This window comes from Amblyraja radiata, chromosome 37 (genome assembly GCF_010909765.2).
Source record: "Amblyraja radiata isolate CabotCenter1 chromosome 37, sAmbRad1.1.pri, whole genome shotgun sequence".
NCBI classification, from domain to species: Eukaryota; Metazoa; Chordata; class Chondrichthyes; order Rajiformes; family Rajidae; genus Amblyraja; species Amblyraja radiata.
The window spans coordinates 18,254,600-18,275,837 of NC_045992.1; the positions used below are offsets into that span (position 1 = coordinate 18,254,600).

The window sequence follows — 21,238 nt, forward strand, 5'->3', positions numbered from 1 at the left end:
ACACCGCCCCGTTCTGAAGGGTGAACTACACGGACAATTTATTTTCCGACGACACGTATGTGGTATTTGAGTGGAACCGGGGTACATGCTGGAAATTCAATGTCACATGCAGGCAGTAAGACCGTCAAAGAACACCGGAGGTTAACGTTGAATCTTGATTGAGCGGCACTGACGGCTGCATCACGAGCAAAAGCGTTGGAATAAATCATACATCATACAATCATAGCAAAAGGATTTGAGTATAGGAGCAGGGAGGTTCTACTGCAGTTGTACAGGGTCTTGGTGAGACCACACCTGGAGTATTGCGTACAGTTTTGGTCTCCTAATCTGAGGAAAGACATTCTTGCCATAGAGGGAGTACAGAGAAGGTTCACCAGACTGATTACTGGGATGTCAGTACTTTCATATGAAGAAAGACTGGATAGACTCGGTTTGTACTCGCTAGAATTTAGAAGATTGAGGGGGGATCTGATAGAAACGTACAAAATTCTTAAGGGGTTGGACAGGCTAGATGCAGGAAGATTGTTCCCGATGTTGGGGAAGTCCAGAACAAGGGGTCACAGTTTAAGGATAAAGGGGAAATCTTTTAGCACCGAGATGAGGACAACTTTTTTTCACACAGAGAGTGGTGAATCTGTGGAATTCTCTCCCGCAGAAGGTAGTTGAGGCCAGTTCATTGGCTATATTTAAGAGGGAGTTAGATGTGGCCCTTGTGGCTAAAGGGATCAGGGGGTATGGAGAGAAGGCAGGTACAGGATACTGAGTTGGATGATCAGCCATGATCATATTGAATGGCGGTGCAGGCTCGAAGGGCCGAATTGCCTACTCCTGCGCCTATTTTCTATGTTTCTATCTTTCTATGAACGTTGATTTAAATTTTAAAGTCTTAAATACCATTGCCGAAACTTAAAGGTAGATAACGTCTAGTAAAGTCCGATTAAAGATAGTTGAAAGAAGGTCTACAATGAGATAGATGAAAGGTCATGACCGCTCTACAGCTGGTGAGAGGACGGACCAGTTGCCTTAAAACAGCTATGATATATCATCTACACATTCCTTATCGAAGTAATTCCTAACTTCGCACCTGAACGTCCGTCGCGGTGAGTTTTATTGAAGCACTACAGTGGACTCCGCACTCAATTAAACATGTCTCTAGTTGATGCAGGAAAAATGTACCCGATGTTGATGGAGTCCATAACCCGGGGCCACAGTTTAAGAATAAGGGGTAGGCCATTGTGGACTGAGATGAGGGAAAACATCTTCACCCAGAGAGTTGTGAATCTGTGGATTTCTCTGCCACAGAAGGCAGTGGGGGCCAAATTACTGGATGTTTACAAGAGAAAGTTAGATTTAGCTCTTTGCGCCAAAGGAATCAAGGAATGTGGGGGAAAAGCGGGAACGGGATACTCATGTTGGATGATCAGGCATCATCAAAGAGAATGACGGTACTGGCTCGAAGGGCCGAATAGCCTGCTCCTGCACGTATTTTTCTACGTTTCTACGTTTTTCTACGAGTCTACGTTTGGTCTCACCGATGTAAAGAGTAGGAGTAAACGGGTCCTTTTCACAATGGCAGGCAGTGACTAGTGGGGTACCGCAAGGCTCAGTGCTGGGACCCCAGCTATTTACAATATATATTAATGATCTGGATGAGGGAATTCAAGGCAATATCTCCAAGTTTGCGGATGACACTAAGTTGGGGGGCAGTGTTAGCTGTGAGGAGGATGCTAGGAGACTGCAAGGTGACTTGGATAGGCTGGGTGAGTGGGCAAATGTTTGGCAGATGCAGTATAATGTGGATAAATGTGAGGTTATCCATTTTGGTGGCAAAAACAGGAAAGCAGACTATTATCTAAATGGTGGCCGACTAGGAAAAGGGGAGATGCAGCGAGACCTGGGTGTCATGGTTCACCAGTCATTGAAAGTGGGCATGCAGGTGCAGCAGGCAGTGAAGAAAGCGAATGGTATGTTAGCTTTCATAGCAAAAGGATTTGAGTATAGGAGCAGGGAGGTTCTACTGCAGTTGCACAGGGTCTTGGTGAGACCACACCTGGAGTATTGCGTACAGTTTTGGACTCCAAATCTGAGGAAGGACATTATTGCCATAGAGGGAGTGCAGAGAAGGTTCGCCAGACTGATTCCTGGGATGTCAGGACTGTCTTATGAAGAAAGACTGGATAGACTTGGTTTATACTCTCTAGAATTTAGGAGATTGAGAGGGGATCTTATAGAAACTTACAACATTCTTAAGGGGTTGGACAGGCTAGATGCAGGTAGATTGCTCCCGATGTTGGGGAAGTCCAGGACAAGGGGTCACAGCTTAAGGATAAGGGGGAAATCCTTTAAAACCGAGATGAGAAGAACATTTTTCACACAGAGAGTGGTGAATCTCTGGAACTCCCTGCCACAGAGGGTAGTCGAGGCCAGTTCATTGGCTATATTTAAGAGGGAGTTAGATGTGGCCCTTGTGGCTAAGGGGATCAGAGGGTATGGAGAGAAGGCAGGTACGGGATACTGAGTTGGATGATCAGCCATGATCATATTGAATGGCGGTGCAGGCTCGAAGGGCCGAATGGCCTACTCCTGCACCTAATTTCTATGTTTCTATGTTTCTATGTAAAGAAGCCCACATTAGGAACAGCAGATGCAGTTAATGTGGTTCGTGGAGGTACATGTGAACCGTTGTCTCACCTGGAGGGTCTGCCGAAAACAATACTTGAAACCCTAACCACAGAGCTGTCACGGAGTTGAGCGCTCTCAGCCGTTGCCGTTTTATTTCACGATAAAGAAAACCCATCTTCCAGTTAATCCGTGGGGAGGGGGGGGGGGGGGGGTATTTTGAGTACCCCCCCCCCCCCCCCGCATGATTTGTGACCTGGACGCTACTGTCAGCCCCAAGTCGGCTCGCCTGCCCCACACTCCGAAGACGTGCAGGTTTGTAGGATAAGTGCTTCGATAAATTGTACATTGTCCCTAGTGTGTCGGATGGTGCTAGTGTCCGGGATGATTGCTGGTCGGCGCGGACACGGTGGGACAAAGGACCTGCAGCGCCCAGCTCGGCTCGCCTGCCCCCGGACTGGCTGAAGTGCCCAGGTCAGCTCGCTTGCCCGAGGTCCGGCTTTAGCGCCTAGGTTTCCTGCGTTCCCCGTGACTGGCAGTGGCGCCCATGTCGGCTGGCAGGTCTGGTTGTAGCGCACCGGTCGCCTACGTGACCCGGGAATGGCTGCAGTTCCCAAGTCGCCTGCGTGCTCCGGAACTGGCTGCAGTTCCCAGTTCGCGCAAACGAATTGAAAACAAAAAACCGTCTGCGGGCCGGATGAATTTAAGTTGCGGGCCGGATCCGTTCCGTGGGCCGGAGGTTGCCGACCCCCTGTCCTAGCCCCCCCCACCCCCCTCCCCCCTGTTTCAAAACCGATTTCCGCCTATGCCTGGTGTCCCTGGATGGTGTCAAGAGAGGAGGAATAGAGACACGTGTTGCATCTACTACGGTTGCTGGGAATGGAATGGGAAGGGGATGGTTCAATGGATTATTTCAGCAGCTCAGCAAGACTATCCCCGTACATATGCATACTCATCCTAGTCAGTACTCTATACACAGAACAACCCACTGAGTCCAATACAAGAGGTGCCATTTTGCTGCAGCTGGTGACAGGGGCCCGTTGTAGCCGTCACTTCCATACCGGGTGTCCCGTAATCCGGTATCCCTCTCCACACCCGTCCTCTTCAGCCATAGTTCCCCCGAAGGGCACCTCCCGCAGCCGACCTCGAGGGCGCTGAAGGTAAGACCACTCGGTTCCTCCCCACCTTGAGGTGGGTGGGAAGAGATGTGTGAACTGTGGATGGAGCAGTCCCTGGGGAAGGCGGAAAGGAGTGGAGATGAGAAGATGTGATTAGTGGTGGCATCCCTCAGGAGGTGACGGGAATAGCGGAGGATAATGTGTTGGAAGCGAGTCTGGTGGCGTGAAATGTGAGGATTTTGGGAACTGTCCTTGTTGCGTCTGGGCGAACAGAAAGCAAGAGCAGAACTACGGGAGACTGAGGTGTGAGGCTCTCCTCTATGAAAGAAGAGGAAAACCACCGTCCCTTGAGTAAGGAAATATCACCTATCCGAGTTTGGGACACCTCCCCTCCTCGCAACCGATTTGCAGTCTGAAGAACCATCTCCACCCTTTACCGTTTTCGCAAAGGCCGTTCCCTGCACAACTCCTTGGTCCGATCTCCATCCCTTTCTGCAGATACCGTTTTCTCCGCAACTCCCTGGTGAACACGCTTCCCACCGAAACCTCCCCCTTCCCAGAAACTTGCCCCTGAATCTGCAGGAGATGCAACACCAATCCCAATGCCAGGGGTTATTTCAGCAGCTCAGCAAGACTATCCCCGTACATATGCATACATGTGCATCAACTAGAAACATATAATTTAGATAATTTAAAATAATTTCACTGCGAAAACCTCTGGAACGGTGTATCCGAGCGGGACAGACAGCACAGTCATAACAACCGGATGGGACAGAGAGTAAGAAATGAAGAAAGAATGATGGAGAAAAATGGATGATGTGAACGTGAGAAAAGAAAGCAAAGCCTGCAAACGGTGTGAGGTGAGAGATAAAAACAACGACATTAGCACAAAGGAGCCCACACGCTAAGAATGTTTCTGTCAGAGCAGAGTGGCGCAGCGGAAGCGTGCTGGGCCCATAACCCACAGGTCGATGGATCGAAACCATCCTCTGCTATTCTCTATCAATGGATACTTTTGAGAAAAAAACGTCCGTTCACACGCGTGCACAACATATATTTCGTTTCATTCGGGGAAATACCTATTTCAACAAAAGGCTTGGCCTCATTGCATCATTTGAAGAGTTTTATTGGAGAATCGGTGGGTGACACCACGGTCCCCGTTGTGCTCGGCCGTTGACCAATCTATATTACTGAAAGTCTGATCTTGATCGCTTTTGGCTCGCTGTGGTATGATTTCCGAGAGAACGGCGCCACCTTCGGTCGTCATTTTTGCCCACATCGCTCAGAACCCCCTTCCGCCTTTCTGGACCGGAGGAATTTTCTCATCGATGAAAAATCTGAGAGTAATATTTATGTTTTTCAATAATTTGCCCTTATCTCTGCTGCCCCCTGCTGGAGGGAGGGGGAGGGACTACAAAACCAGGAAATGGTGTGCCTCACTGAGTCTCTGCAAGATGGAGGAAGCCAGGAGGTCACGTCTCTCTGAGCTCTGAATAACACTGAACACATGTCTACTCAACTGTGAGTGCCCTTAATGTGGTTAGAAAATGAAAATATGGTTGGTTTGAAGTAAAAAGGCACTGCCTGCAAATGGTTGTTTTGGGGGTTTGGATTGAAGTGAAAAGGCACTGCCTGCAAATGGTTGCTTGGGGTTTTTGGGTTGAAGTGAAAAGGCACTACCTGCAAATGGTTGCTTGGGGGGTTTGAGTTGAAGTGAAAAGGCATTGCCTGCAAATGGTTGTTTGGGGTGTTTGGGTTGAAGTGAAAAGGCACTGCCTGCAAATGGTTGTTTGGGGAGTTTAGGTTGAAGTGAAAAGGCACTGCCTGTAAATGGTTGTTTGTCTAAACTTGACAACTTCCTGTTTGCACTATATTGATTTTAGATAAAACGCTACCACTTACGGCTGGGATTTTTGGCCATCTTACTCAGTCCCCCTCTGCTCATCAGGTGCAGATGATTCTTCCCATCAATGAAAAACAAAAGTGTTATTAGTGTTTAAAAAATGTTGAGAATCTCTCTCCTGTCAATCACGCCAGGAAGGCCACTCCTTTTCCGGTGGGAGGGAGAGGGGTTATAAAACCCGGAAGCGTGGGTGTGGCTCCGGGAAGCATGGGGAGGCAGAGGTCACGACTCTGTCTGAACCAAGAATCAACTGAACACACTGAATGTCTATTGAACTGTGAGTGTGGTGTTTTGTGTAGTTTTATGGTGGTTTTTATGGTGGTTTCACCCTGCTTGAAGTAGGATGAAACTGCATCTGAATTTTGTGGCGTTGCACCCTGCTCGAAGAGGTATTAAACTGCACTTGAATTTGGTGGCCTTGCACCCTGCTTGAAATGGTATGAAAATGGATTTGAGGTTGGTGGCCTTGCACTCTGTTTGAAATGGAATTTCAAGGAATAGCCGTGAGTCAACTGCCAGCCGACCAGCCGTGAGTGAGCTGCCAGCACATCAGGCTTGAGGAACTGAGCTGCCACCCCAAGAATCCATTTGGCCCACAATGTCCATACTAGCCCCCTGGAAACCAGTAGTCGCTGCAGCCAACAACACCACCGCTCCTGAAAGCCGGATCGCGGAAGAAGCCGAGACCACAAATGTCAAACAGTGAGAAGTGAATGTTTGAAAGCTGCAGATTTTTGGTCAAAGAAAATCTAAGGCTATTCACATGAAATTCTGCAACGTTATGTAACTAACCCACAAACAACACTTTCCCCCACTTTCCTCTTCGACTTGCATCCACCTCTCCTTCTCCTTTTCCTTCTCCCTCCCCTTCCAACTACATATATTATGCTGCTTCATAAGGAAAGGCATATGGCGGTTCCTCATTAGTATAGTGGTTAGTATCCCCGCCTGTCACGCGGGAGACCGGGGTTCAATTCCCCGATGGGGAGAACATTATCGTGGTTCTAAACTTAACTGGAAATCGAAGGCGTATTTTGCACATCTTTGTTTATAAATGGTGACAGCTTCAAATATGCTTTTGCTGAATTGATCGGTTTATTGAATATTCCGAATTAACATCATACATACAGTACATGAGCTCAGAAACAGGCCCTTCGGCCCACAATATCAGTGTCGAACATCATGCTAATCTACTCTGAAGAAGGGTGTCAATCCGAAACGTCCCATTAATTCTCTCCAGCCATGCAGCCTGTCCCGCTGTGTCACTTCAGCTTTTTGTGTCTATCATCTTTACTCATCTTTAATCTAATTTACTTGCCCACCTATGATCTCTATCCGCCCCAATCCAATTTTATACAGTGCATTTTTGAAATATTCTTAAATGACACTAACGTATCTGCTTCCTCCACCACTCCTAGCAGCGCATTCAAGGCACCCGCCTCTCTCCATCCCACACATCTCCTTTACCGCTCTCACGTTAAAGCTATGGCCTCAAGTGATTGAGATTTCCACCCTGGGATAAAGATTCTCAGTCTATCCTGTCTATATCTCTCAAAATTTACGTTGGGAACCCCTGCTCTAACAATGAAACATCTTAAATAAATCTAAAGTAATTCCTAAGAACACAGCAAGTATGATAGTTGATGTCTCTAATTTCAGGTAACCCTTGCATTCCCTCTCTCCCCCCGTCCCTCCACCACCCCAGTCGTTTTGATAGTTTCACTGTTCTTATCCCTTCGTTTTCACCTCTTCCTCAGTCAACAATGGACCATTGTGGGCTCTTTGGTCATCAGAGTAATCTCTGCTTTGTCCCGTAACTTTGTCAAATTACTCACATCCCTGAATCTCAGTTTGAAGTACGGTCTCGATCCGAAACGTAGCCTATTCATTTTGTTCCAGAGATGCTATCGGGCCCGCTCAGTTACTCCAGCATTTTGTGTCTCTCTTCGGTGTAAACCAGCATCTGCAGTTCCATCCTACACACAATAATTGCTGTCATCTCTCTCAGCACAGGGCTTTCAAATATCTGTCTGTCACGTTCACCCCTTCTACATCTGGTGATTCCTTCCCAGCGTGCTATCGCCAGCACCCATAAGTATGATTTACCAGCTGCCCTGTAATGCCTGCATAAATTCGACTACTTTTAACCTCTTTTGATTTCAATGTAAAGATCCGCATGCATTTGATATAATTGATTTGATTGACCATGCACCTTCAAATGGCCTTGTAATCGTCAGTATGCAGACACTTAAGATCACTGGCACAGAAACCTCGCTGCCCGGTGTAAAGTGTCCGATGAATGGAATTCTCCCTCCGGTAGCGTGTCTCACTGCCTCGCCATCGGGCCATCACGGCCCAGGACCGGAATTCAATAAATGGCTCTTAACATCATCGCCCCCTCCCTTATCAGCTGGATGGGATTGTGAACTGCGAGGAGGGTGATATGAGGATGCAGGGCGCTTGGACAAGTTGTGTGTGTGGGCAGGCGCACAGCAGATGCAGTTTAATGTGGATAAATATGAGGTTATACACTTTGATGGCGAAAACAGGACGTTAGATTATTATCTAAACGATGTCAAGTTGGGAAAAGGGGAAGTGATCTGAGGTCCTTGTTCGTCAGTCACTGAAAGTTAGCATGCAGGTACAGCAGACAGTGAGGAAAGTTGGCTTTCATAACTAGAGTTGAGTATTGGAGCAAATAGGTCCTTCTGCAGTTGTACAGGGCCCCAGTGAGACCTCGCCTGGAATATTGTATGCAGTTTTGGTCTCCAAACTTGATCACATTGAAAGGCGGTGCTGGCTCGAATGGCCGAATGGCCTACTCATGCGCCTATTGTCTATTGTCTATTGCCTATCCATGCTATTGAGGGAGTGCAGCGTAGTTTCACCAGGTTAAATGCCGGGACGGCGGGACTGTCATATGTTGATAGATTCGAACGGCTGGGCTTGTTTGTACTTTGGAATTTAGAAGGATTAGAGGAGATCTTATTGAAACATATAAGATTATTAAGGGTTTAGACACGCTAGTGGCAGGAAACATGTTCCCAATGTTGGATGAATCCAGACACAGGAGCCATATTTTAAGAATAATTGGTAAGCCATTTAGAACGAAAATGAGGAAAAACATTTTCACAAAGAGAGTTGTGAGTTTGTGGAATTCTCTGCCTCAGTGGGCGATGGCGGCTGGTTCTCTGGATGCTTTCAAGAGAGAGTTCTATAAAGCTCTTAGGGAGAATGAGTTAAGCGATATGGAGAGAAGGCAGGAATGGGGTACTCATTGGGGGTGATCAGCCATGATCACATTGAATGGTGGTACTGGCTCGAGAGGCCGAATGGCCTAATCCTGCACCTATTGTCTATTGTCCATTGCCATATGTACATACAATGGCACGCAAAATGCTTACTTGGAGTAGCGTAATAACATGAAAAGGCAATACTCAGATAACATCATAGTTATTTGGTGTTTTGCAGAGTTTGATAGCCTGATGGGTGTTGGGAAGAAGCTGTCACGGTAGGGGACATCGGATTCCCCTGCGTTTCAGTCTTATTCGTAAACCACACCATTGACCAGGTTTGATTGATCACAATAGAGTGTTTCACAGGGATCTATGATCCGCTGTTTATAATATATATATATATGACTCGGACATAAATGTAGACGGTTGGTTCGTACGTTTGCAGTTGACACGAAGGTTGCTGGGATCATAGATTGCGTGTAAGAGTATCAAGTTTCACAGTGAGATATAGATCAGTTACAGAATTGAATGAATGAACAAATGAATGATACTTTATTGTCAAATGTACCTAGGGTACAGGTGCAGGGAAATACTTCGTGTTGCGTACAACCTATGCAGTACGCAATTGTCTCCACGTGTTGGCTCCGACAATGTTACAAAACTACCCAACAGTCTTATCCTTTGCCTGTTGGTCACCGAAATTAGACAAAAATGCTGGAGAAACACAGCGGGTGAGGCAGAATCTATGGAGAGAAGGATTAGCGACGTTTCGGGTCGAGACCCTTCTTCAGAATCTGACCAGTATCTTTGCTTCAGACTGATGTGGGGGAGGGGTAATTAAAGGAAGAGACGGAGACAGTCGGCTTGTGGGAGAGCTGGGAAGGGGAGGGGGACGAGGGAGAAAGCAAGGACTATCTGAAATTGGAGAAGTCAATGTTCATACCGCTGGGGTGTAAACTACCCGAGCGAAATATGAGGTGCTGTTCTTCCAATCACTCTGGCATTGGCGGAGGACCACGACAGAAAGGTCGGATTTAGAATGGGAGGGGCAATTAAAGCGCTGAACCGCCGGGAGATCAGGTTGGTGGGTTGGGCGCCCTCAGCCATTGTCGTTTTATTTCACGATAAAGAAAACACATCTTGCAGTTAATTGTCTCCAATAAATGTAGCCAAAGGGTTTGAAATGTATAAAATACTTAGATCCCCCAAAATGCAGAGTATTCCTGAACTATTCGCTGGCTAGACATATGTTTGCTATTGATAATGGTTAAAGAAAGTGTCGCCCAACGTGGGGCTCGAACCCACGACCCTGAGATTAAGAGTCTCATGCTCTACCGACTGAACTAGCCGGGCGTTGCTCTGAGTGTTTGAATGTCAAATGTCATGAGAATCATCGTCTCAAAACACCAAGGATCTACCTCTGGTAAGAATGTTTGTCTGCGGGTGTAGAAGATAATCAGAAACGCGACGTTAATTAAACTTTCATGCGGCCCAAGGGGAACATCTCACTCTTTCCCCGTATAAATGTTATCGTCCATTCCATTCCCATTTATGTAGCTGAGCTACATCCCGCCGTGTACCATGCACGACACCGCCCTGTTCTGAAGGGTGAGCTACATCCCGCCGTGTACCATGCACGACACCGCCCTGTTCTGAAGGGTGAGCTACATCCCGCCGTGTACCATGCACGACACCGCCCCGTTCTGAAGGGTGAACTACACGGACAATTTATTTTCCGACGACACGTCTGTGGTATTTGAGTGGAACCGGGGTACATGCTGGAAATTCAATGTCACATGCAGGCAGTAAGGCCGTCAAAGAACACCGGAGGTTAACGTTGAACCTTGATTGAGCGGCACTGACGGCTGCATCACGAGCAAAAGCGTTGGAATAAATCATACATCATACAATCATAGCAAAAGGATTTGAGTATAGGAGCAGGGAGATTCTACTGCAGTTGTACAGGGTCTTGGTGAGACCACACCTGGAGTATTGCGTACAGTTTTGGTCTCCTAATCTGAGGAAAGACATTCTTGCCATAGAGGGAGTACAGAGAAGGTTCACCAGACTGATTACTGGGATGTCAGGACTTTCATATGAAGAAAGACTGGATAGACTCGGTTTGTACTCGCTAGAATTTAGAAGATTGAGGGGGGATCTGATAGAAACGTACAAAATTCTTAAGGGGTTGGACAGGCTAGATGCAGGAAGATTGTTCCCGATGTTGGGGAAGTCCAGAACAAGGGGTCACAGTTTAAGGATAAAGGGGAAATCTTTTAGGACCGAGATGAGGAAAACTTTTTTTCACACAGAGAGTGGTGAATCTGTGGAATTCTCTCCCGCAGAAGGTAGTTGAGGCCAGTTCATTGGCTATATTTAAGAGGGAGTTAGAAGTGGCCCTTGTGGCTAAAGGGATCAGGGCGTATGGAGAGAAGGCAGGTACAGGATACTGAGTTGGATGATCAGCCATGATCATATTGAATGGCGGTGCAGGCTCCAAGGGCCGAATTGCCTACTCCTGCGCCTATTTTCTATGTTTCTATCTTTCTATGAACGTTGATTTAAATTTTAAAGTCTTAATTACCATTGCCGAAACTTAAAGGTAGATAACGTCTAGTAAAGTCCGATTAAAGATAGTTGAAAGAAGGTCTACAATGAGATAGATGAAAGGTCATGACCGCTCTACAGCTGGTGAGAGGACGGACCAGTTGCCTTAAAACAGCTCTGATATATCATCTACACATTCCTTATCGAAGTAATTCCTAACTTCGCACCTGAACGTCCGTCGCGGTGAGATTTATTGAAGCACTACAGTGGACTCCGCACTCAATTAAACATGTCTCTAGTTGATGCAGGAAAAATGTACCCGATGTTGGGGGAGTCCAGAACCCGGGGCCACAGTTTAAGAATAAGGGGTAGGCCATTGTGGACTGAGATGAGTGAAAACATCTTCACCCAGAGAGTTGTGAATCTGTGGATTTCTCTGCCACAGAAGGCAGTGGAGGCCAAATTACTGGATGTTTACAAGAGAAAGTTAGATTTAGCTCTTTGCGCCAAAGGAATCAAGGAATGTGGGGGAAAAGCGGGAACGGGATACTCATGTTGGATGATCAGGCATCATCAAAGAGAATGACGGTACTGGCTCGAAGGGCCGAATAGCCTGCTCCTGCACGTATTTTTCTACGTTTCTACGTTTTTCTACGAGTCTACGTTTGGTCTCACCGATGTAAAGAAGCCCACATTAGGAACAGCAAATGCAGTTAATGTGGTTCGTGGAGGTACATGTGAACCTTTGTCTCACCTGGAGGGTCTGCCGAAAACAATACTTGAAACCCTAACCACAGAGCTGTCACGGAGTTGAGCGCTCTCAGCCGTTGCCGTTTTATTTCACGATAAAGAAAACCCATCTTCCAGTTAATCCGTGGGGAGGGGGGGGGGGGGGGGGTATTTTGAGTACCCCCCCCCCCCCCCCGCATGATTTGTGACCTGGACGCTACTGTCAGCCCCAGGTCGGCTCGCCTGCCCCACACTCCGAAGACGTGCAGTTTGTAGGATAAGTGCTTCGATAAATTGTACATTGTCCCTAGTGTGTCGGATGGTGCTAGTGTCCGGGATGATTGCTGGTCATCGCGGACACGGTGGGACAAAGGACCTGCAGCGCCCAGCTCGGCTCGCCTGCCACCGGACTGGCTGAAGTGCCCAGGTCAGCTCGCTTGCCCGAGGTCCGGCTTTAGCGCCTAGGTTTCCTGCGTTCCCCGTGACTGGCAGTGGCGCCCATGTCGGCTGGCAGGTCTGGTTGTAGCGCACCGGTCGCCTACGTGACCCGGGAATGGCTGCAGTCCCCAAGTCGCCTGCGTGCTCCGGAACTGGCTGCGGTTCCCAGTTCGCGAAAACGAATTGAAAACAAAAAATCGTCTGCGGGCCGGATGAATTTAAGTTGCGGGCCGGATCCGTTCCGTGGGCCTGAGGTTGCCGACCCCCTGTCCTAGCCCCCCCCCCCCCCCTGTTTCAAAACCGATTTCCGCCTATGCCTGGTGTCCCTGGATGGTGTCAAGGGAGGAGGAATAGAGACACGTGTTGCAACTACTACGGTTGCTGGGAATGGAATGGGAAGGGGATGGTTCAATGGATTATTTCAGCAGCTCAGCAAGACTATCCCCGTACATATGCATACTCATCCTAGTCAGTACTCTATACACAGAACAACCCACTGAGTCCAATACAAGAGGTGCCATTTTGCTGCAGCTGGTGACACGGGCCCGTTGTAGCTGTCACCTCCATTCAGGGTGGCCCGTAATCCGGTATCCCTCTCCACACCCGTCCTCTTCAGCCATAGTTCCCCCGAAGGGCACCTCCCGCAGCCGACCTCGAGGGCGCTGAAGGTAAGACCACTCGGTTCCTCCCCACCTTGAGGTGGGTGGGATGAGATGTGTGAACTGTGGATGGAGCAGTCCCTGGGGAAGGCGGAAAGGAGTGGAGATGAGAAGATGTGATTAGTGGTGGCATCCCTCAGGAGGTGACGGGAATGGCGGAGGATAATGTGTTGGAAGCGAGTCTGGTGGCGTGAAATGTGAGGATCTTGGGAACTGTCCTTGTTGCGTCTGGGCGAACAGAAAGCAAGAGCAGAACTACGGGAGACTGAGGTGTGAGGCTCTCCTCTATGAAAGAAGAGGAAAACCACCGTTCCTTGAGTAAGGAAATATCACCTAACCGAGTATGGGACACCTCCCCTCCTCCCAACCGATTTGCAGTCTGAAGAACCATCTTCACCCTTTACCGTTTTCGCAAAGGCCGTTCCCTGCTCAACTCCTTGGTCCGATCTCCATCCCTTTCTGCAGATACCGTTTTCTCCGCAACTCCCTGGTGAACACGCTTCCCACCGAAACCTCCCCCTTCCCAGAAACTTGCCCCTGAATCTGCAGGAGATGCAACACCAATCCCAATGACAGGGATTATTTCAGCAGCTCAGCAAGACTATCCCCGTACATATGCATACATGTGCATCAACTAGAAACATATAATTTAGATAATTTAAAATAATTTCACTGCGAAAACCTCTGGAACGGTGTATCCGAGCGGGACAGACAGCACAGTCATAACAACCGGATGGGACAGAGAGTAAGAAATGAAGAAAGAATGATGGAGAAAAATGGATGATGTGAACGTGAGAAAAGAAAGCAAAGCCTGCAAACGGTGTGAGGTGAGAGATAAAAACAACGACATTAGCACAAAGGAGCCCACACGCTAAGAATGTTTCTGTCAGAGCAGAGTGGCGCAGCGGAAGCGTGCTGGGCCCATAACCCAGAGGTCGATGGATCGAAACCATCCTCTGCTATTCTCTATCAATGGATACTTTTGAGAAAAAAACGTCCGTTCACACGCGTGCACAACATATATTTCGTTTCATTCGGGCAAATACCTATTTCAACAAAAGGCTTGGCCTCATTGCATCATTTGAAGAGTTTTATTGGAGAATCGGTGGGTGACACCACGGTCCCCGTTGTGCTCGGCCGTTGACCAATCAATATTACTGAAAGTCTGATCTTGATCGCTTTTGGCTCGCTGTGGTATGATTTCCGAGAGAACGGCGCCACCTACGGCCGTCATTTTTGCCCACATCGCTCAGAACCCCCCTCCGCCTTTCTGGACCGGAGGATTTTTCTCATCGATGAAAAATCTGAGAGTAATATTTATGTTTTTGAATAATTTGCCATTATCTCTGCTGCCCCTGCTGGAGGGAGGGGGAGGGACTACAAAACCAGGAAGTGGTGTGCCTCACTGAGTCTCTGCAAGATGGAGAAAGCCAGGGGGTCACGTCTCTCTGAGCTCTGAATAACACTGAACACATGTCTACTCAACTGTGAGTGCCCTTAATGTGGTTAGAAAATGAAAATATGGTTGGTTTGAAGTAAAAAGGCACTGCCTGCAAATGGTTATTTTGGGGGTTTAGGTTGAAGTAAATAGGCACTGCCTGCAAATGGTTGTTTGGGGGTTTGGATTGAAGTGAAAAGGCACTACCTGCAAATGGTTGCTTGGGGGGTTTGAGTTGAAGTGAAAAGGCATTGACTGCAAATGGTTGTTTGGGGTGTTTGGGTTGAAGTGAAAAGGCACTGCCTGCAAATGGTTGTTTGGGGGGTTTGGGTTGAAGTGAAAAGGCACTGCCTGCAAATGGTTGTTTGTCTAAACTTGACAACTTCCTGTTTGCACTATATTGATTTTAGATAAAACGCTACCACTTACGGCTGGGATTTTTGGCCATCTTAGTCCCCCTCTGCTCATCAGGTGCAGATGATTCTTCCCATCAATGAAAAACAAAAGTGTTATTAGTGTTTAAAAAATGTTGAGAATCTCTCTCCTGTCAATCACGCCATGAAGACCACTCCTTTTCCGGTGGGAGGCAGAGGGGTTATAAAACCCGGAAGCGTGGGTGTGGTTCCGGGAAGCATGGGGAGGCAGAGGTCACGACTCTGTCTGAGCCAAGAATCAACTGAACACACTGAATGTCTATTGAACTGCGAGTGTGGTGTTTTGTATAGTTTTATGGTGGTTTTCATGGTGGTTTCACCCTGCTTGAAGTAGGATGAAACTGCATCTGAATTTGGTGGCCTTGCACCCTGCTTGAAGTGGTATGAAACTGCATTTGAATTTTGTGGCGTTGCACCCTGCTCGAAGAGGTATTAAACTGCACTTGAATTTGGTGGCCTTGCACCCTGCTTGAAATGGTATGAAAATGGATTTGAGGTTGGTGGCCTTGCACTCTGTTTGAAATGGAATTTCAAGGAATAGCCGTGAATCAACTGCCAGCCGACCAGCCGTGAGTGAGCTGCCAGCACATCAGGCTTGAGGAACTGAGCTGCCACCCCAAGAATCCATTTGTCCCACAATGTCCATACTAGCCCTCTGGAAACCAGAAGTCCCTGCAGCCAACAACACCACCGCTCCTGAAAGCCGGATCGCGGAAGAAGCCGAGACCACAAAAGTCAAACAGTGAGAAGTGAATGTTTGAAAGTTGCAGATTTTTGGTCAAAGAAAATCTAAGGCTATTCACATAACATTCGGAAACGTTATGTAACTAACCCACAAACAACACTTTTCCCCACTTTCCGCTTCGACTCGCATCCACGTCTCCTTCTCCTTTTCCTTCTCCCTCCCCTTCCAACTACATATATTATGCTGCTTCATAAGGAAAGGCATATGGCGGTTCCTCATTAGTATAGTGGTTAGTATCCCCGCCTGTCACGCGGGAGACCGGGGTTCAATTCCCCGATGGGGAGAACATTTTCGTGGTTCTAAACTTAACTGGAAATCGAAGGCGTATTTTGCACATCTTTGTTTATAAATGGTGACAGCTTCAAATATGCTTTTGCTGAATTGATCGATTTATTGAATATTCCGAATGAACATTATACATACAGTACATGAGCTCAGAAACAGGCCCTTCGGCCCACAATATCAGTGTCTAACATAATGCCAAATTAATGTAATCTACTCTGAAGAAGGGTGTCAATCCGAAACGTCCCATTAATTCTCTCCAGCGATGCAGCCTGTCCCGCTGTGTTACTTCAGCTTTTTGTGTCTATCATCTTTACTCATCTTTAATCTAATTTACTTGCCCACCTATGATCTCTATCCGCCCCAATCCAATTTTATACAGTGCATTTTTGAAATATTCTTAAATGACACTAACGTATCTGCTTCCTCCACCACTCCTAGCAGCGCATTCAAGGCACCCGCCTCTCTCCATCCCACACATCTCCTTTACCGCTCTCACGTTAAAGCTATGGCCTCACGTGATTGAGATTTCCACCCTGGGATAAAGATTCTCAGACTACCCTTTCTATATCTCTCAAAATTTACGTTTGGAACCCCTGCTCTAATAATGAAACATCTTAAATAAATCTAAAGTAATTCCTAAGAACACAGCAAGTATGATAGTTGATGTCTCTAATTTCAGGTAACCCTTGCATTCCCTCTATCCCCCCGTCCCTCCCCCACCCCAGTCGTTTTGATAGTTTCACTGTTCTTATCCCTTCGTTTTCACCTCTTCCTCAGTCAACAATGGACCATTGTGGGCTCTTTGGTCATCAGAGTAATCTCTGCTTTGTCCCGTAACTTTGTCAAATTACTCACATCCCTGAATCTCAGTTTGAAGTACGGTCTCGATCCGAAACGTCGCCTATTCATTTTGTTCCAGAGATGCTATCGGGCCCGCTGAGTTACTCCAGCATTTTGTGTCTCTCTTCGGTGTAAACCAGCATCTGCAGTTCCATCCTACACACAATAATTGCTGTCATCTCTCTCAGCACCGGGCTTTCAAATATATGTCTGTCACGTTCACCCCTTCTACATCTGGTGATTCCTTCCCAGCGTGCTATCGCCCGAACCCATAAGTATGATTTACCAGCTGCCCTGTAATGCCTGCATAAATTCGACTACTTTTAACCTCTTTTGATTTCAATGTAAAGATCCGCATGCATTTGATATAATTGATTTGATTGGCCATGCACCTTCAAATGGCCTTGTAATCGTCAGTATGCAGACACTTAAGATCACTGGCACAGAAACCTCGCTGCCCGGTGTAAAGTGTCCGATGAATGGAATTCTCCCTCCGGTAGCGTGTCTCACTGCCTCGCCATCGGGCCATCACGGCCCAGGACCGGAATTCAATAAATGGCTCTTAACATCATCGCCCACTCCCTTATCAGCTGGATGGCATTGTGAACTGCGAGGAGGGTGATATGAGGATGCAGGGCGCTTGGACAAGTTGTGTGTGTGGGCAGGCGCACAGCATATGCAGTTTAATGTGGATAAATATGAGGTTATTCACTTTGATGGCGGAAACAGGACGTTAGATTATTATCTAAACGGTGTCAAGTTGGAAAAAGGGGAAGTGATCTGAGGTCCTTGTTCGTCAGTCACTGAAAGTTAGCATGCAGGTACAGCAGACAGTGAGGAAAGTTGGCTTTCATAACAAGAGTTGAGTATTGGAGCAAATAGGTCCTTCTGCAGTTGTACAGGGCCCCAGTGAGACCTCGCCTGGAATATTGTATGCAGTTTTGGTCTCCAAACTTGATCACATTGAAAGGCGGTGCTGGCTCGAATGGCCGAATGGCCTACTCATGCACCTATTGTCTATTGTCTAATGCCTATCCATGCTATTGAGGGAGTGCAGCGTAGTTTAACCAGGTTAAATGCCGGGACGGCGGGACTGTCATATGTTGATAGATGCGAGCGGCTGGGCTTGTTTGTACTTTGGAATTTAGAAGGATTAGTGGAGATCTTATTGAAACATATAAGATTATTAAGGGGTTAGACACGCTAGTGGCAGGAAACATGTTCCCAATGTTGGATGAATCCAGACACAGGAGCCATATTTTAAGAATAATTGGTAAGCCATTTAGAACGAAAATGAGGAAAAACATTTTCACAAAGCATAGTTGTGAGTTTGTGGAATTCTCTGCCTCAGAGGGCGATGGCGGCTGGTTCTCTGGATGCTTTCAAAAGAGAGTTCTATAAAGCTCTTAGGGAGAAGGAGTTAAGCGATATGGAGAGAAGGCAGGAATGGGGTACTCATTGGGGATGATCAGCCATGATCACATTGAATGGTGGTACTGGCTCGAAGGGCGGAATGGCCTAATCCTGCACCTATTGTCTATTGTCCATTGCCATATGTACATACAATGGCACGCAAAATGCTTACTTGGAGTAGCGTAATAACTTGAAAAGACAATACTCAGATAACATCATAGTTATTTGGTGTTTTGCAGAGTTTGATAGACTGATGGGTGTTAGGAAGAAGCTGTCACGGTAGGGGACATCGGATTCCCCTGCGTTTCAGTGTTATTCGTAAACCACACCATTAACCAGGTTTGATTGATCACAATAGAGTGTTTCACAGGGATCTATGATCCGCTGTTTATAATATATATATATATATGACTCGGACATAAATGTAGACGGTTGGTTCGTACGTTTGCAGTTGACACGAAGGTTGCTGGGATCATAGATTGCGTGTAAGAGTATCAAGGTTCACAGTGAGATATAGATCAGTTACGGAATTGAATGAATGAACGAATGAATGATACTTTATTGTCAAATGTACCTAGGGTACAGTGCAGGGAAATACTTTGTGTTGCGTACAACCTATGCAGTACGCAATTGTCTTCACGTGTTGGCGCCGACAATGTTACAAAACTACCCAACAGTCTTATCCTTTGCCTGTTGGTCACCGAAATTAGACAAAAATCCTGGAGAAACACAGCGGGTGAGGCAGAATCTATGCAGAGAAGGATTAGCGACGTTTCGGGTCGAGACCCTTCTTCAGAATCTGACCAGTATCTTTGCTTCAGACTGATGTGGGGGCGGGAAAATGAAAGAAAGAGACGGAGACAGTCGGCTTGTGGGAGAGCTGGGAAGGGGAGGGGAACGAGGGAGAAAGCAAGGACTATCTGAAATTGGAGAAGTCAATGTTCATACCGCTGGGGTGTAAACTACCCAAGCGAAATATGAGGTGCTGTTCTTCCAATCACTCTGGCATTGGCGGAGGCCCACGACAGAAAGGTCGGATTCAGAATGGGAGGGGCAATTGAAGCGCTGAACCGCCGGGAGATCAGGTTGGTGGGTTGGGCGCCCTCAGCCATTGTCGTTTTATTTCACGATAAAGAAAACACATCTTGCAGTTAATTGTCTCCAATAAATGTAGCCAAAGGGTTTGAAATGTATAAAATACTTAGATCCCCAAAAATGCAGAGTATTCCTGAACTATTCGCTGGCTAGACATATGTTTGCTATTGATAACGGTTAAAGAAAGTGTCGCCCAACGTGGGGCTCGAACCCACGACCCTGAGATTAAGAGTCTCATGGACTACCGACTGAACTAGCCGGGCATTGCTCTGAGTATTTGAATGTCAAATGTCATGAGAATCATCGTCTCAAAACACCAAGGATCTACCTCTGGTAAGAATGTTTGTCTGCGGGTGTAGAAGATAATCACAAACGCGACGTTAATTAAACTTTCATGCGGCCCAAGGGGAACATCTCACTCTTTCCCCGTATAAATGTTATCGTCCATTCCTTTCCCATTTATGTAACTGAGCTACATCCCGCCGTGTACCATGCACGACACCGCCCTGTTCTGAAGGGTGAGCTACATCCCGCCGTGTACCATGCACGACACCGCCCCGTTCTGAAGGGTGAACTGCACGGACAATTTATTTTCCGACGACACGTCTGTGGTATTTGAGTGGAACCGGGGTACATGCTGGAAATTCAATGTCACATGCAGGCAGTAAGACCGTCAAAGAACACCGGAGGTTAACGTTGAACCTTGATTGAGCGGCACTGACGGCTGCATCACGAGCAAAATCGTTGGAATAAATCATACATCATACCATCATAGCAAAAGGATTTGAGTATAGGAGCAGGGAGGTTCTACTGCAGTTGTACAGGGTCTTGGTGAGACCACACCCGGAGTATTGCGTACAGTTTTGGTCTCCTAATCTGAGGAAAGACATTCTTGCCATAGAGGGAGTACAGAGAAGGTTCACCAGACTGATTCATCGGATGTCAGGACTTTCATATGAAGAAAGACTGGATAGACTCGGTTTGTACTCGCTAGAATTTAGAAGATTGAGGGGGGATCTTATAGAAACGTACAAAATTCTTAAGGGGTTGGACAGGCTAGATGCAGGAAGATTGTTCCCGATGTTGGGGAAGTCCAGAACAAGGGGTCACAGTTTAAGGATAAAGGGGAAATTTTTTAGGACCGAGATGAGGAAAACTTTTTTTCACACAGAGAGTGGTGAATCTGTGGAATTCTCTCCCGCAGAAGGTAGTTGAGGCCAGTTCATTGGCTATATTTAAGAGGGAGTTAGATGTGGCCCTTGTGGCTAAAGGGATCAGGGGGTATGGAGAGAAGGCAGGTACAGGATACTGAGTTGGATGATCAGCCATGATCATATTGAATGGCGGTGCAGGCTCGAAGGTCCGAATTGCCTACTCCTGCACCTATTTTCTATGTTTCTATCTTTCTATGAACGTTGATTTAAATTTTAAATTCTTAAATACCATTGCCGAAACTTAAAGGTAGATAACGTCTAGTAAAGTCCGATTAAAGACAGTTGAAAGAAGGTCTACAATGAGATAGATGAAAGGTCATGACCGCTCTACAGCTGATGAGAGGACGGACCAGTTGCCTTAAAACAGCTCTGATATATCATCTACACATTCCTTATCGAAGTCATTCCTAACTTCGCACCTGAACGTCCGTCGCGGTGAGTTTTATTGAAGCACTACAGTGGACTCCGCACTCAATTAAACATGTCTCTAGTTGATGCAGGAAAAATGTACCCGATGTTAGGGGA

At 47.0% G+C, this 21,238-nt stretch overlaps 5 non-coding genes across 5 annotated transcripts; 3 read left to right on the forward strand and 2 right to left on the reverse strand.

Moving 5' to 3' along the window:
* Window positions 1-6,557: 6,557 nt before the first annotated feature.
* Window positions 6,558-6,629, forward strand: trnad-guc. Its single transcript has one exon. It is a non-coding gene; the product is annotated as a tRNA-Asp (tRNA).
* A 3,527-nt stretch (window positions 6,630-10,156) lies between these two features.
* Window positions 10,157-10,229, reverse strand: trnak-cuu. The gene has a single exon. It is a non-coding gene; the product is annotated as a tRNA-Lys (tRNA).
* A 3,910-nt stretch (window positions 10,230-14,139) lies between these two features.
* On the forward strand, window positions 14,140-14,211 carry trnam-cau. The gene has a single exon. It is a non-coding gene; the product is annotated as a tRNA-Met (tRNA).
* A 1,867-nt stretch (window positions 14,212-16,078) lies between these two features.
* On the forward strand, window positions 16,079-16,150 carry trnad-guc. Its single transcript has one exon. It is a non-coding gene; the product is annotated as a tRNA-Asp (tRNA).
* A 3,539-nt stretch (window positions 16,151-19,689) lies between these two features.
* On the reverse strand, window positions 19,690-19,762 carry trnak-cuu. The gene has a single exon. It is a non-coding gene; the product is annotated as a tRNA-Lys (tRNA).
* Window positions 19,763-21,238: the final 1,476 nt, after the last annotated feature.